The sequence below is a fragment of the Aythya ferina genome (assembly GCF_964211825.1).
Source record: "Aythya ferina genome assembly, chromosome: 10".
NCBI classification, from domain to species: domain Eukaryota; kingdom Metazoa; phylum Chordata; class Aves; order Anseriformes; family Anatidae; genus Aythya; species Aythya ferina.
Window position 1 is genome coordinate 6,856,694 of NC_140306.1, and position 14,579 is coordinate 6,871,272.

General features: G+C 44.1%; 1 long non-coding RNA gene across 6 annotated transcripts in view; it reads left to right on the top strand.

Moving 5' to 3' along the window:
- Positions 1-275: 275 nt before the first annotated feature.
- Positions 276-14,579, top strand: part of LOC311442394 — a 72,393-nt gene continuing 58,089 nt past the window's right edge. For all 6 annotated transcript variants that reach the window (XR_014696608.1, XR_014696609.1, XR_014696610.1 and 3 more), the window contains exon 1: positions 276-333. This is a non-coding gene — a long non-coding RNA (uncharacterized lncRNA). The remainder of the gene's footprint in view (positions 334-14,579) is intronic.

Here is a 14,579-nt window from a genome sequence, read left to right on the forward strand (position 1 = left end):
GGATCACAGAGGATGCAGTGACACACAGATGTCGCCTTGTTCATTCACTGGAAAAGATGGGTTTTATCTAGATTGCTCCCGAGAGATACCAATCCAAGCTGAACCCAGTTACTGGAAGGTTGCACCTGCCCCAGTGATGCACTGCAGTGCTTAATGAGTTACTGCTGAGAGCAGCCCGCTGCTCACCCACCTGTGGCAGAGCATCAGGGGGCTGAGGTAGCCACAGGAAACCCTTCAAAAGCATCCATGCCTGCCCCTCTGCTGTTTGCTGGTGGAGGAGTCTTCCTGGATGCGGTGCTGCTCTGACCCTCTCTGATCAGGGAGCTAGAGCAGGTAGGAGATTTGCAGAGAAATTTAACTTCTTTTCTACTTCCTAGTGCAATTTTAGGTGGCTGTCTTTGTGCTGTTCTTTTTTTCTTGCTTCAGTTGAAAATTTAGGGCTAGCAGTTGATACAGAAGTGTTATTATGTCCTCACTGGTTTCGTTAGCCTGTACTGATTTAAATTGATGCAGGAAAGGCCTTTAAAGAAAAAAGTAATAATAAAGCCAGAATGGACTTAGCGTGCTACAGAAGGTGACGTGTTCTGACACAGATTGGTGCTAGCATTGGGTCAGACCAGAAGCAGAAAGGACTGATAGGTTCCTCTCCTTGAAGCTGGCTCCTGTGCCACCACAGGGGTGACACAGGTGTTCCTTGTGCTCTTTGTACATGTTATCTGCCCCCAGAGTACTAATGTTTGGTTTTCTTAGGTCAGTAGTTAGAAAATTCTGATTCCTTTCAACATTTTCCAGCAGTTGACCTAACAGCTACTTCTGAGAAGTAGGGAATCAACTGCTGCATCTCCAAATCCTGGAGCACATCTTTCCAAGAGACACACTTCTGGAGACAGCAATAAAACCACATCTGCAATTTTGTGAGGAAAAACAATAGCAGCATCCTCATGCATCAGGGAGTGCTCTTTCATGTGGTGAGCTTGGCACCAACCCCACTGCTCCATAGGAGATCACAGCAGTCATGAAGCACCAAATGAGTGAAAACAAGTTGACATTTTGCCACATGTTAACCTGGGGATGCTTTGGTTCTCCTGGACAACACTGCTGTGGCAGGGACCTGTGACCATACAGTGATGCTTATTTGCCACTGCTCACATGCAGAGCCCATGCAAAGGGGGAAAAAAACTTTCCCTGCAAGTGGCAAATGCAGGATCACACCTGCAGTCTTCATGGCTAAGAGGAGCATGAAGTTGAGGCATACTCAGGACAGCTGAGAATAATTATCTTCTAACTGATGTGGTGGAGACTGATGACCCTTAAGAACCATTTTATTCATGCGAATAGGTTTCCTGGGAGCTGTGCTCAAATGTTGATGTGATGAGCCATGATTCTTTCTTCTACAGTTCTGTGGCCTTTATGTCACCATGTTTTGAGCCAATTCTTACAATTCACATCAATATGCCAAGTAAAACTTCCTGAACATAGTTCCTGCATCTGTGCAGTAGTTGGCTTTCAAAGTTAACTGTCCCTGCTGTTTCATATTTTTCAGATGCCAGCAGCGATTAGACATTACCATGGGCTAATTGCTTGTACAATTTCAGTTTTTTACCTTGCAGCTGCCTTGAAATTTACAGCTGCAACAACAGGAACAAGCCCCATGCTCTCAGAAAATACAAATTAGTCAAAAACAAAACTATTTTTTTGTTTTGTTTGCAGCTGTTTATCCCAAAATTGGAGAGCTACTTACACCCCCTCACTCTGAACTGTATAAACAGACATTACCCCAGTCTGAGGCAACATATATTTAATGCCAGCCCAGAGCTCAGCAAAGGCACCTTCTCAGCTCGGAGACAATTACTCATGTTTATGATTACTACTCTGGAGATCCAGAGGTTTCTTTTAATGCAAGGGATGCTGAACACTTTGTTTAAAGGATTAGTGTGATATGTGTTTTTTTGTCTCTGCTACTGCTGTTCAGTCCAGATGTACACACAAACAGGCTCTACTCCTGCTGTAGCTGCTGTGTGCACACCTAGGAGTCAACAGACAGCATTGCAAACATCTCGGGGAGCGGCTGAATTTTAAAGCCTATCATGCTGCAAGCACTGTTTCTCAGTCTCTGAACAGGACGTGTAAATCACGGGTTAGAGATCTTATGTACAATTTTTTCAAGAATAACATGTTCCCAGTTTTGTTTTGTTTTAAAAAAAAAAAAAAAAAAAAAAAAAAAAACTTGCAGACACACACCCAGAATGTTGCCTCTTTGGGGCAGCATTGCCCAAGGGTTAATGTCTTTTTCCCTAGAATGAATTTCAGTATTAACTGAACTGGCTCTCCTTAGGATGGAGGCATCCAGATGATGGCAGGGTCCATAATACCCTGTTCTCAGAGCAGCTGCAGCTGACACTACATGTGTTTCCAGCCTGCTTTGGCTTCAAGTACTGCTCCTGGCCCAGGTATTGCCACCCAAAATAGAGGAATCACCTCACTGTCTTTTGCAAATTTTGGCATGCCATTATTAGACTCAGATGCTGGAACATGTGCTGATGCTGGAGAGCCTACATCATGCCTGCGGATGTTTGCTAATCCCAAATTTCAGAGCCTCCCTGGTCTCGCCAGAACATCAAAGCTTAGTGGAGCATTGCAGCACAGATGAGGAAATTACAAAGGGGCAGTACGTGGCAGGTAATGGATTAGGGTCTTTCAGAGGAGTGAATGTTTGGATCAGGAAAATGAGAGGTAATTACAAACTGTATGGGACTTGAGATGATTCCAGGGTTAATTTATATCTGCTGCTTATTCTCTTGTCAGCATTTGCTCTGCCCCTTCCCCCTGTATCCCCTATAGGCAGAAATGTGAGAGTCAAATGGCTGCTGCCCATCTTTTCCTCTTCCTCCCATCCTGGCTCTGCTTCCAGGTGCTGCAGGGCTCAGACCCTGGAGGCTGTCTGCTCTGCTGTTAGCAATGCTTCATCTTGTTGTTGCAAAAAACATATGGCAAATCGGTTCTCCTGCCTCACTTTATGGGGACAAATCCCCAAGCATGTGAGCTCAGACACATATACTTGTCCAGATGTTAGTCAATGCCAAAATGAAAATAGGAATAAGAAACCAAACCTCAAGCCACTCTAGGAAACTGTATTTCCAAAAGCATTTCTCTGAGTAATTGTAAAAAGATGGTTGAATAGCTTGGGCCACTTTCAGTTCCTAATTCTAGGAATAACCTTGAAACAAAAGACTAAGCTGCCGTTTACAGGACAAAGCAAGTGCAGGCTGGCTAAGCAGAGAAGGGAGTGTTTAGGCAGCACAGGCTGGGGAATTATAACTTGGCCTCTCTCTCTTCATGCGGAGGCAGAGCCAACAATATGCCATTTAAAAAGCTGCCCTGAGTATTGATGTGCTGGTGGAATCACGGCTTTGCAGTGAAGGCTCTCCTTGCCTGCTGGCCTAGCAGATGTGTTCCCGTTGTTTGGGCCACCTCAGGGGGCAAAAATACCTGCAAATGGAAGGACAGAGCTGCAGGACAAGCCTGCATTGGCCAGTGTAACCAGAGAAGTCTCTGTGCTGTTGGAGTGTGCATGTGGTGTGATGTCTTGCTGCATTTTCCACCTAGAGTGGCTTCCAACAAAAGCCATCTCCAGCTGCATGGAGCCACTTCTGCCACCAACTCTCCAAAAATCCTAGCCACTTGTTGACTCTTAAAAGCCAGTGGGATCCAGAGCTGTGTTTTTCTCATATAAAGACCTACATCAGCAATTTTCACCCCTAGTCCCGAGACTGTGGATGCTAAGGGGAAGACCACATCCTATTTCACCACTGGGACTCCCTGGCTGTATGGAGATTTAGGCTTTGCTGTATAGTCCAGGTGCCTTTTGATTTGAGCTGTGGCTGTGTTAGTCACACAGGAGAAGTAACATGTTTCGTTGGGGCTGCTGGGAATAAGCTGTGGCCAGGAAATGAAAAAATGTGGCTGTTCCTCACCTGCCTTTTCATTGCTTTCCTCCCTTCATGCTCCAGTCTCTCCTAACACATCAGGAGGCACTCAGCAGCCACAGGAAAAATGCTGTGTATGTGCTCTGCCCTCTCTGGAGACAGGGCAATACCTCGCTACTGTTATTAGCAAGTTTTTTCCTCAGGAAAAAAATAGCATGGCTGGTACTGCAGCACTCACAGCTCTAAAGCTTCTTCCAGTAGGTCATGGAACATCTGCACCCCTCAGCACCAGTTAGGCTATTGCTTTTCTTCCTCTGTCTCTCTTTTTGTCATAAGCAAGAAATAAGAAACTGTCCTTTCCCCTACTTACCTCATTAGGACTTTAATAACTGAAAGCACATTTTTGGCAATTATAGTTGGCAGCCATCAGTGTTTCTATTTTTTTTAAACAAGTCTGAACCTTTGCAGCAGTCTCAACACACAAAAAAAAAGCTTGTTCCCCTCTCTTTTCGTAAGCTTAAGAAAAGAAAGTCTTTGCCACTGTTGTGCAATATTCTCGAGTAGAACAACTAACTTTCTATACAGTTATCAAAATCAAGGAGTTTACAGTTTTTCCAGCTGTTTTCTGTGATGCAACATAAACAATAAGAGCGATAGCTTGCCTTAGAAATGCTCCACGCGAGCCACACAACTGGATTCCAGCCCGATAAGGTTAGGTTACACTGTCTGCTGCTTGTTGTTCTCAAATTTCTGAGTCAGCAAAAGCAACCAGGAGGAAACATGCGGATATCTTACCCTTGCCCATTTTCATTCTTTCCCTGTGCCAGGAGTAATGCAATAACATTAGTGTAGGGTGCAGGGAGTTACAGAGGAAGTTTTTGTGGTTTCTAGAGAAGAGGCTTTGGGCTTTTCATGGGAGAAGGAAGGGAATAATCTTGTGGCATTTCCAGAAGTAAAACCTTGCAGAATAATGGAGTTCTCATGACTGTGTGTAAGGTGAGCTCTGTGGAGCTGGGGCCCATCCATCAGCACGGTGAGCACAAGAGGGTCCCTAGATGTTTGCACTGGCCCTTGCTGTGAAACGCTTCATGGATGGATGGATGTAGCCATGAGTGCTCTGCCCGTGCTCTGCTTGGACACAAAGTAGCTTTGGTTTCAACTGAGGCTGTTTTTTTTTCTTTTCTCTTTTTACCTCTCCCATATATGAACCATGCCTTGTGAGAGGTGCAATGCATGTGATCCCTTCCCCATCATGTGGAAGTGGGATGGACAGCAAGCTGGTAGCAGACATTGGGTGAAAGGGGTGGAAGAAGGCTGTGTGTCACTGAGGGTAGTTTGGTGCTGCTGCCCCTCCAGCTCCAGAGTAGTGATGGAGCAAATCTCAGGGCATCTAAGAAGCGATGGGTAGGAGTTGAGCTGGAGCAAGTGGAGTGGAATGTATTCAGGACAAAATACTGTGCTGAAATTGTGCCCCAATGGCAATGAAGCACCAGAATTAGGTGTTCGGTGTGTGGTTTCAGTGTCTGAGCTAATACCTGCTCTGACTTTGAGTCAGTGCTCTCAGTATGGGAGACAGCTAGTGGAAAACTAAATCATGTCTGCAAGTGCTTCAATTGCACATGCTGATGAAGCATGAATGTAGCCAAGGGCTTGAGCTGAAACAGCCTCTGAAAATGGATAAACCTTCCTAGAGATTAGGATCCACTCAAGAGCATCTTGCTGGGGGGGAAAAAAGGCTAATAAAGTGAATCTTTTTTGCTTCTCTAGGCCTGAGTTTTCTAAGACAACTGTGGCTTTTTATTAACGTGAGGTGTCGTGAAGGTTCTGTAGTGCCTCAGCTCCCACAGAAATCCACAAACCTGAGATGCTGAGATGCCTTTACAGGTCTAGACACCACATATCTGTGGACACCACAGCTGGAAAGGTACAGGAAAGGTACATTTCCCATGAATTCTATTTTATTTTTGAGCTTTGAGTGGAAAACTAAGTGAAAGATGACAGCGCTACTAGCATCTGATTCCACCTCAGTTACTTTATCCTTCCATGATCTTGTCAACTGGAGAGAAACAACAGGGTCTGACGCTGGTTGCGTGCTGGAGGAATCATCTGAATCTGAACAGAGCCTTCCAAAGAGATTTTTAATGAATTACAAAGTGTTTTCCCTTCATTGACATGCAACAAGCCCTCTCCTGCCTCCCCCACGCCTGTCTCTTTCTATGGCTGCAACGCCTGGTCATGCCCTGCTCCCCGGAGGAGAAGCCAGGCATGTCTGAAGTGTTCAGGCATTGCTGCCAAGGTACGGGAGGAGGCTTTTTGGGGCTGTGTGCCAAGCTACTAGCTGCTGGAGGAGCCTCAAGTCAGGGGCTGGAAATGTGACTGACCCAGCTAGGGGTGATCGGTCCCTTGTTAAAGAAAGGACTGAAGGCAACAAGTAGATTCCCCGAGGGGTTTGGAGCAATTCCTCTAGGCAGACTAGACTAGAAGGAAAACAACGTGATATCAGTGTGGGTTAACAGAGCAATCACTCCAGAGTGTTGGTCTGGTTGGCATGCTGCAGCTCTCAATGCAGTTGTGAAGAGGAGCAATGATGCAGAGTTTCCCTCAAAATCTCCAATTCTTGTCGAATCAATGGCTTAAAGAAAAAGAAACCAATGTGAAGAGGTGGGAGAGAAACAGGCTATCCACATACAAAGATTTTCCAGATTTTAGACATTTTTCTGTTCTGCACCAACACAAACTCAAGGTCTCCCAAGTGATTCAGCATTAAAAAAGATTGAAAGAGGCCTATTCAGGAATAATGGAGAGCCTGAGGGCAGGGCCAGTTGCGTGGGATCTGGGAGGTGCAGCTGGCTCTGAGTCACATTGCAGCCTCTTGAATTTGGTTCTCCCACGTTCCTGATGATCTGACCAAAAAATAGGAAATTCCTTGCTATGCGGTGAGGCTCTCTTGGCTTTTGTGGAGGAACTGGCCAGGAGCTGAGGAACCTTTCCTGGTGAAAGGGCCATCAGCATCAACATGTTCTCACAAAGACTTGTGATGAACTGACATTGTAGTGTAGATGTTTCATGGGAGGAGTCCCAGCCTCCAAATCAAATACTCTAACAGGCTTAGCAGCAGTATAAACACCAACTCTGCTTAAAGATATTGAAACAAATATTCTTATAGCCTCTCAAACTTCAATGGTGCTTTCATGGGATCATCCTGTAAAGCAATAGAGCAGTTTTTTTGTGGACTGCTCAAGCTTTCCATCACCTGCAGCTACTGATTGCAGTGCATTGAGGTTTGTAGCTAATTGAGAGATGCATCAGGACAGAAACCTTCTGACTGCTCTAATAACCCTCATTCACCTCAGCCTTGTATGCCCGTACTGTGTGTAGTGTGTCAAGTGAATTTATTTTGCCTAATACCAGCTCTGCAGGGGGAAACTCACTTACAGGTAAGTTCCCTAAAACTTCTGTAGCTCTTTCAGAAATTGATAGCTATAGCTACTCTGTTGCTGAACCTTTTCACTTAAGGTTGAAATAAACTCTATTATAAACTAATGACTCCTGCAGTGTTATCAGAACATTGTTGTTAAGATGCTGCTTTATTGCTGTTCTGCTCATAACTTCAAGCTTCTTAGTGTGTTCATGCTTCTCTAAAAACCTTGGCATCTCTTTTTCAATATACAATTTTTAATCTTCGCGGTTGAGTTCATCTTGGGTTTAAACATGACCTTCAAGTTTCTATACGCAAAAGAAAACAAGCTAAATAGAAAAATTCCTTTTGTTCACTCTCTTTATTTTTTTTTAAGAAATTAAATGGGTCCTAAATGCATGACTGTTGTGGGAGATGAACAGTGACCAAAGTTTTATTACTTGTATCACCTTTGTACCAAGAAAGCCATATTGTTTTAAATGAAATTTAGTGGGATTACCATGAGGGAAAAAAAAAAAAAAAAAAGAAAGGGAAGCATTATTGCAGATATATTTCACCAAGAGAAATGCCAGACACTGGAAATCTCCCATCTAATTGCTGCACAGGTTTATAATGAAATGATTAATACAGAGATGAAAGTGCAGAGCATTAGACCCAGGATGCAGAAAATCTTCAAGCTAAGAACTAGCTAATAATTTTGAGCATGTTCTTCAGTGCAGAGGCACTCATTACATCATCCCTCTGCACCAGGTATTGTAAGACAGCCTAAGGATGGAAAACCTTGCTCAGTGATGCATTGAATAGGCATGGGCAGAGGAAATGATTGCCAATTCTGGGACATTTTAGGAGCCATTAAGGTTGCCTTGGCGTGTCCCACCCTGGGACCACAAGCCGGAGACCTGCCCTCCTTGAGACAATGGCAGACTTCTCCGTGGGCGAGAGCAGGGGCATGTCGTGGCAGAGCATGCTTTTCCCATTGAACTGTTCCTTTTTCCTTTCTAAATTGTTGGTTGTTAGTATCTCCTTCCTGCAGAGGCCTGTGGCCTTTGGCTCAGCTGGAGAAGGGTGGGTTTCTGTAAGTTGTTTCCTTTATTAAGCAGAACGTGGGGTCTCTGCTGCTTGCTAGCATTATCCTAAACCCCTGCAAACTGGTACTGACACTCCTGCTAACCAGAAGCCTGATCCCTCATTCCAATGAGGAGTACCTGAGCTTTGAGTCCGTTTGTCAGCTTTGGCAGGCTCAATGATTTATTTAATCTTCTAATAAGTCTTTTCCCCACCCCTTTTTGCCCTTCAAATTGTTCTGTATCCTTTACTAGAAAGATGTAAATCTCACCAGAAGCTGGGGGGAAGTTAAGGAGCTCATCCAACTTCTCAGCATGTATCTCAAATACCCTTTTTGCTCCAAGTGGTATCAGGGATGTTTTCACAAATTAGACTTAATGTTCTTAGGAAATGGACATGAAATTAATAGCTTCCTTTATACTGATTTTTTTTTTTTTTTTTTTAACTCCCAATAACTGGTGTCCCTTTTCCAGGACTCTCTGCACAGTGGCAACTCAAAATTGACTGTAACTGCATGGACACCTGTAGAAACTTGGCCTTGAATGTACTCATGGCTTCTTGACAGGTCTTCTCCATTTTATCTGGGATTTAACCAGCAGTAATTAACTTTCAGGAAAGGACTAGTAACTTCCCTTTCCAAGCTCAGTGCCAGATTCTGGCAGGACACAAATGCCTGTGCTCGAAGGCTCAAACTTTTCTGTCAATTAGAGCTGAGCTGTGAGGCAGACACACAGGGCAGGATAACTCTGTTTCTCTAGTTCCAAGTACAGTTATATCCTTTTTTTCCCCATATTCTTTGCTTAGAGCATGATAGTCCCTGCCACATTTGCTCTGTTTGCTCCAAAACTTGGTTGTGGCTCCAGCAGCAGCACTCACACCCCAGGATGTAAGGCAGGATCACCCCTTCGTGCTACCCAATGCCTGGCACCATGGGAAAGGTGGGGCTGGCACCACCTTGTGCCCACAAAAGTGGATCGGGCCCCTTGGCCATAAAAAGCTCTCCAGTGTCTGCTCTAGCTGCAGGTGGTGGTGACATGCAGCTTGCTGGCTGTGCATTAAACCCAGCACCCTTCTTCGTGCTGTTAAGCGTATTCTTCTGGGCTGAGTAAATTACCACTGGACATCTGTAAAACACATTTATATGGCTTGAAGGTTTCTATAGACAAAGATGGGTTAGCTTTAGCTACCCTCCCAGTTTAGCCCCAGGGTATGTTTCTGCTGTGGATGTCTCCAGTGACGAGCAGCATTCCAGAGTTAACAAAAGGCTAGGGAAGGGTTTGTGGTCTGTGTTATCCATTAGCTGCTAGAAGCCTGTGCCAAACATTCTTATTGTTACAGTTGATTTGTCTGTAGATATCAATGGATATACCTCTGAGAGCAAGGGAATTCTGCCTATAGGAACCCGTCTCCAATGGTTCATGGTTTTATGTATTTCCATGCACTGTGTTGGGAATTGCACATTATTAATACGCATGCTATCTGATTGCGAAAACCCAGGGGGATACATTTGCTTTTCCTCATTCCTCAGACTTGCAAAAGTGCATTCATATGTTCCATTTCTTGCAGGGTTACTGTCTTTATTGAATCCACTGAAGCATGTACAGCATTGTTAGGCATATATGTCTTTTAGAAGGATCAGAATTTTTGTATTCCCCTTTCAAAAAAAAAAAAACTAATTTGGGGACAGAGACAATCCTTTTGTTCTGTGCCTGAACAGTGCTTAGTTATGGATTCCAGACTTGTGAATTCTGTACCTGTGTGCTGTAATTATTTAAGGAAGAGTGACCAAATAGCTGTGCAGAAAGGCAACAGAGCACCCACAGATGCACTCCATCCTCCTGCACAAAGGTATAGATGAAGAGCTGCTTTAGCAGAGTGACTGCTCACTGCACAAGTCATACATCCTGGTTAAGGTGCACAGGCTACAATATATACACTGAATATTTTTACGAACTTTAAACAAAAAACATAAGGTAAACTCACGGTACAAGTAACTTTTCTAATTTTTAGAGATAACTCAAAGAAATGAAAGCAGTGAGACCTTTTCTATTGGCAAGGGCCTCTTAAAATTGGGAGTCAAAATTACCTTCTAACAACAGCTTATATTTGGCAAACAAATGTCTACTGAGCACATTTGCTGGAATTATTTATGCCTTGCTCTCAGTCTGTATGTGAAGTATACTGCTAACATAGCACTTGTCTAATTTAAAGCTGGGAGTGAAGCCATTGTGTTTGGTAGAAAGTATGAGTGGGGGAAATCCAAAGATATTATTTTCCAGGCCATACTTGTTTTTAAATGAGACATGCTGCAATCTGGTTATTCCAAAGGGGGACAGGAAAAGGGAAATTTCTCAAGAAGTATTTTCATGAACCATAAAGATAAATCACCTCCTTCAGAGCTGAGTTAGCAGTAGTCAAAGAAGCCATAATTCCTGAACGGGGAGGAACTCAGTGTAACCCCTGATCCGTGTGCTGGCCGCACGCTGCACCCACAGAGCGTTTGTTTAAAAGCTTAGTTCCTCCAGTACCTGGGGGAACCCTGGTGAAAGGGAGCACTAATTATATTTGAAGTTACTAACATGCTATTAAAAGCAAGCCTGCTGTTTTGAGTTGGCTGTGCACGACTTTTGTGATTAGAGGAAGAAGAGCAGCAGATAGCTCTGGTAGATATCTTTATCTTGTTGACTCGCAATATTTGCAGAGCACACGGAAGAAATGGGGAGCTGTGCTGCCATGAATGACCCTCCCTTTATCTGTCTCCTAACACTTCAATTGCTTTGATTCATCCCCGTGCTTTACACAAGCTCTTTAGCCACTAATGGGGCAAGCAGAAGCTGAGCTCACTTCTGGCTGTTCATTGGGGTCTGAGTTTTCTGATGCTTGTTGGAGCAAAATGCTAGCTCAGCCTTCTGAGAGCAACTTCCAGAGATGCCCTAGACCACAAGTGTGGTTTGTTCCTGTTGCAGTGATGCCCCAAAGCTCCAGGGGCAGGAGCTGAGGAGGGCTCTGGGAGGGGGCAGTAACACTGCTGGAGGGTCCCCACCTCTCCCAGCCTTCCCACCCACTCCAGTCTTTTGATGGACCCATTATCTTTTACAACTGGGCAAAGGGGCCCATCTCCTGGGGAGGTATTTCAACTGCCATCCAATCCCTTCCTGCTGCCTAAGTTCAGCCAAAAAACACTGGGTTTAACCCTTGCAGACCTGATTCTCTTCAGACATTTGGGTGACTCTGCTTGGGAAGGGTTTTGCAGTTTCATAAGAAAGCACGAGATCAGGACTTTGATTTTTCTCTTTTCAGCACGCTGCTGAAAACAGGATCTAAAGTGCCAAAATAATCAAGTCAAAAATAGAGACCCAAAATGTGTAACTCATCTAAGGTACTAGACAGTGACAGACTATATAAAATGTTATTGTTCAACAAACACTGTCTCTAATAAACTCCATTTACTAGTGTTAGCAGTTTGGCAACTTGGAAACCCCAAACTCCAGTTAAGTAAAGAAACAAAAAGCAGAGCCATATGATGATACCCATAAACTGCACAGCTGGTTTCTGTTTTAAAAGATATTCTACTTTTTATATTAAATACGGGTGCTTAGAGTGCAGAAAAAATCATATGGCTTTCTGGAAAATGAGAACCAAGTTCCAAAATCAAAATTCCCTGGACGCATACAGCCATTAAATATAAAAGTGTGCTTTTTCTCTAACTAGCTACTGTTATAGCAAAGATGAACCCACCTTGGCTGAGTGAGTAGTAGGGGTGACTGATGTTTCTGTATCAGTTCCCAGGGGAGACTTAGACTTGAAGATGTTGCAGTAGTTGTAATGCCCAGTGTCCCCATGATAGGTGTATAAGGCCAGGTCCAGCACCCCTCTCTGTTACAGGTTTCAACAACAATGGAAAGAGCTCAGGGTTTTGCATGAAAAATCTTTATTCTTTCATAACAAATTGACATCCCTACTATCATTTCTTGTTATACCTTAAGATTTTTTTTGACTGAAGATAATTTAAAGGGCCTTAAAAATATTGTTATTCTCAATAACCTTTGTATTTTGAGTGAAATGAAGATATATTAAGTATTGCTATATTTGTCTGAAAATATTTAGAGCATCCCCTAATTAAATCTTCAATTCATCTGCTAATGGCCGTGAAAGAGATGACTGTTAATTTTGCCTTTTGTTTGCTAAGTCTCCCAGAGTATTTCACTTTCACTGCTTGTCTGCTTTTTGATGATTGTTACATGCAAAGTCCTGGAAAGCTCCCAGTTCTCTGTATTGCAATCAGGAGACAGCTTCTGACAAAATTAACTTGTATCATCAGCCTATCATGATTGCCAGTCATTGGTTCTGCTTGGGCATTCTGGTTATGTATGCATATGGCCAGGAAATAGGAGGTTATGTCCTCTTAGAATGTTTTTATTTTATATTTATAAGTAAAAAACTAGATGTGCTCCCACAGCAGCATCCTCCAGAATAGCCTCAGTTTCCGATGGCGCTGTGCACAGGCTGCAAGCAAGCAGCCTGCGGCCAACACGGTGGGACAGGCTTTGGAGCAGCTTCCCTCCTGCTGGGCTGGTTTCTGTGCAGAGACAAGTCATGGACACAGGGACACTCCTGAAAAGAGTCAAATTCTGGTGGTGTGAGTTTCTGAGAGGCCAGGGAGGTCAGATGGAAGCATATATCTAAATCCACTGACATTTCATTCATCTCTAGAGGCTGGAGGAGGCACCTTGAACATTCTTACCCAAGTTTGTTTGAATTTAGAATATTTCTGATGCTTGGGTGCTGTTTTAATCCAAAATTTCAAGTCTGAGGTCATCTTTCCTGACAGTAGCAGAATGCACAAAGGGCACGTGATGTGGCAGCCCCAAGTCATTGCTCTTCTGGTACAGACAGCTCTTCTGGTGGAATCTGCCAGCAGTTTTAAACATCCAAATGATGTTTTACTGAGGGAGTTATACAATAATGTTGAATGCAGACCATAATTCTCTTCTATCATATGCCTCCTTCTATCATAAGTAGCATTTGATAAATAACAAAACAATTTAAGCAGCAGCACTTAAATTTGGGGAGGATTTTTGGCAGACTGAGTAGCTTTAGGAAGCAAATCTTCCAGAGGCCAGGATGTAAGTAATAACACATTTATGCACATGTGGGGAGAGAGAATTCAGAGAAAGTTGTTGATGTTGCCCACCAGAGCTAGAGACCATCAGTGAACTGATGCTCCTTCCATGCACTTCTGCAGCTCAGGGCTCCAGAGCCTTTCTGTGACCATGACCATCGTTTACCTTGTGCTAAAGAACTGTGATGGGTGAGAAATGTGTGGGAAAGGCATTGAGGAGACCCTGGTTGGGGGATTCAGCCTGTGGATGGCCTGGCTGTGTGCTGAGCAGTGGCTGAAGTGAATCTGTAGGTGTGTCAGTCTTACAGAGGAGGTGAGCAATGCTTTCAGCTTCCGCAAAGAAGTGGCTAAAACCAAAGGTCTGGAAACACAAAATCCTGCTAACTACAGATAAGAGCATATTTATGGAGTGTGGACCCCCTCGTGCAGGAGACAGTGGGGAGATGAGCAGCTCTAACCCTGGAAGAATGCCTCCTGAGAGCCAGCAGCCCTGAGAGAGAAGTGGAGAGATCCCAAGAAGCAAAGAACACAGGTCAAACAGAGGAAGCAAAAGGCAAACAGAAGCCATCTGGAAGCGTAAGCTTCGTGGAACACAGTATGTCCTGTGGAGAGGGCATGGAGAAGTGGTTCCTCTCTGAGCTATGGTGCGAGGAGCATGGAGAGCACCTTTGCTTTGTCCCAAAGCTTCAGTGACTGCGGGAACTAGTGCAAAGGAAGATGCTACAGTGTGAATTTGCCAGACCCAAATACAATAAATCAATGAGATAGGAGGGACTGCCAACCCTTCAGCTGCGTTCACACTTGCATGTTTGAATGGACAAGCTCTTTCCTGCCAGCTGGACTGTCATCTGATAAGCAGAAAAAATTAGGCTGCAGAAATATAATCAAACCATTCTGCGGGCAGTAAGGAAGTGAAGGCTGCTGATAAGAAACCTCTAGGACAGGCGATGTTACTGCCTGGGCTGCTGGCACAGAGATGTGTCACCCTCAGCAGGGAAGAGGAGGCATGGGCATGGCTGCAGCACAACACCACAATGTGCTTAGCTTA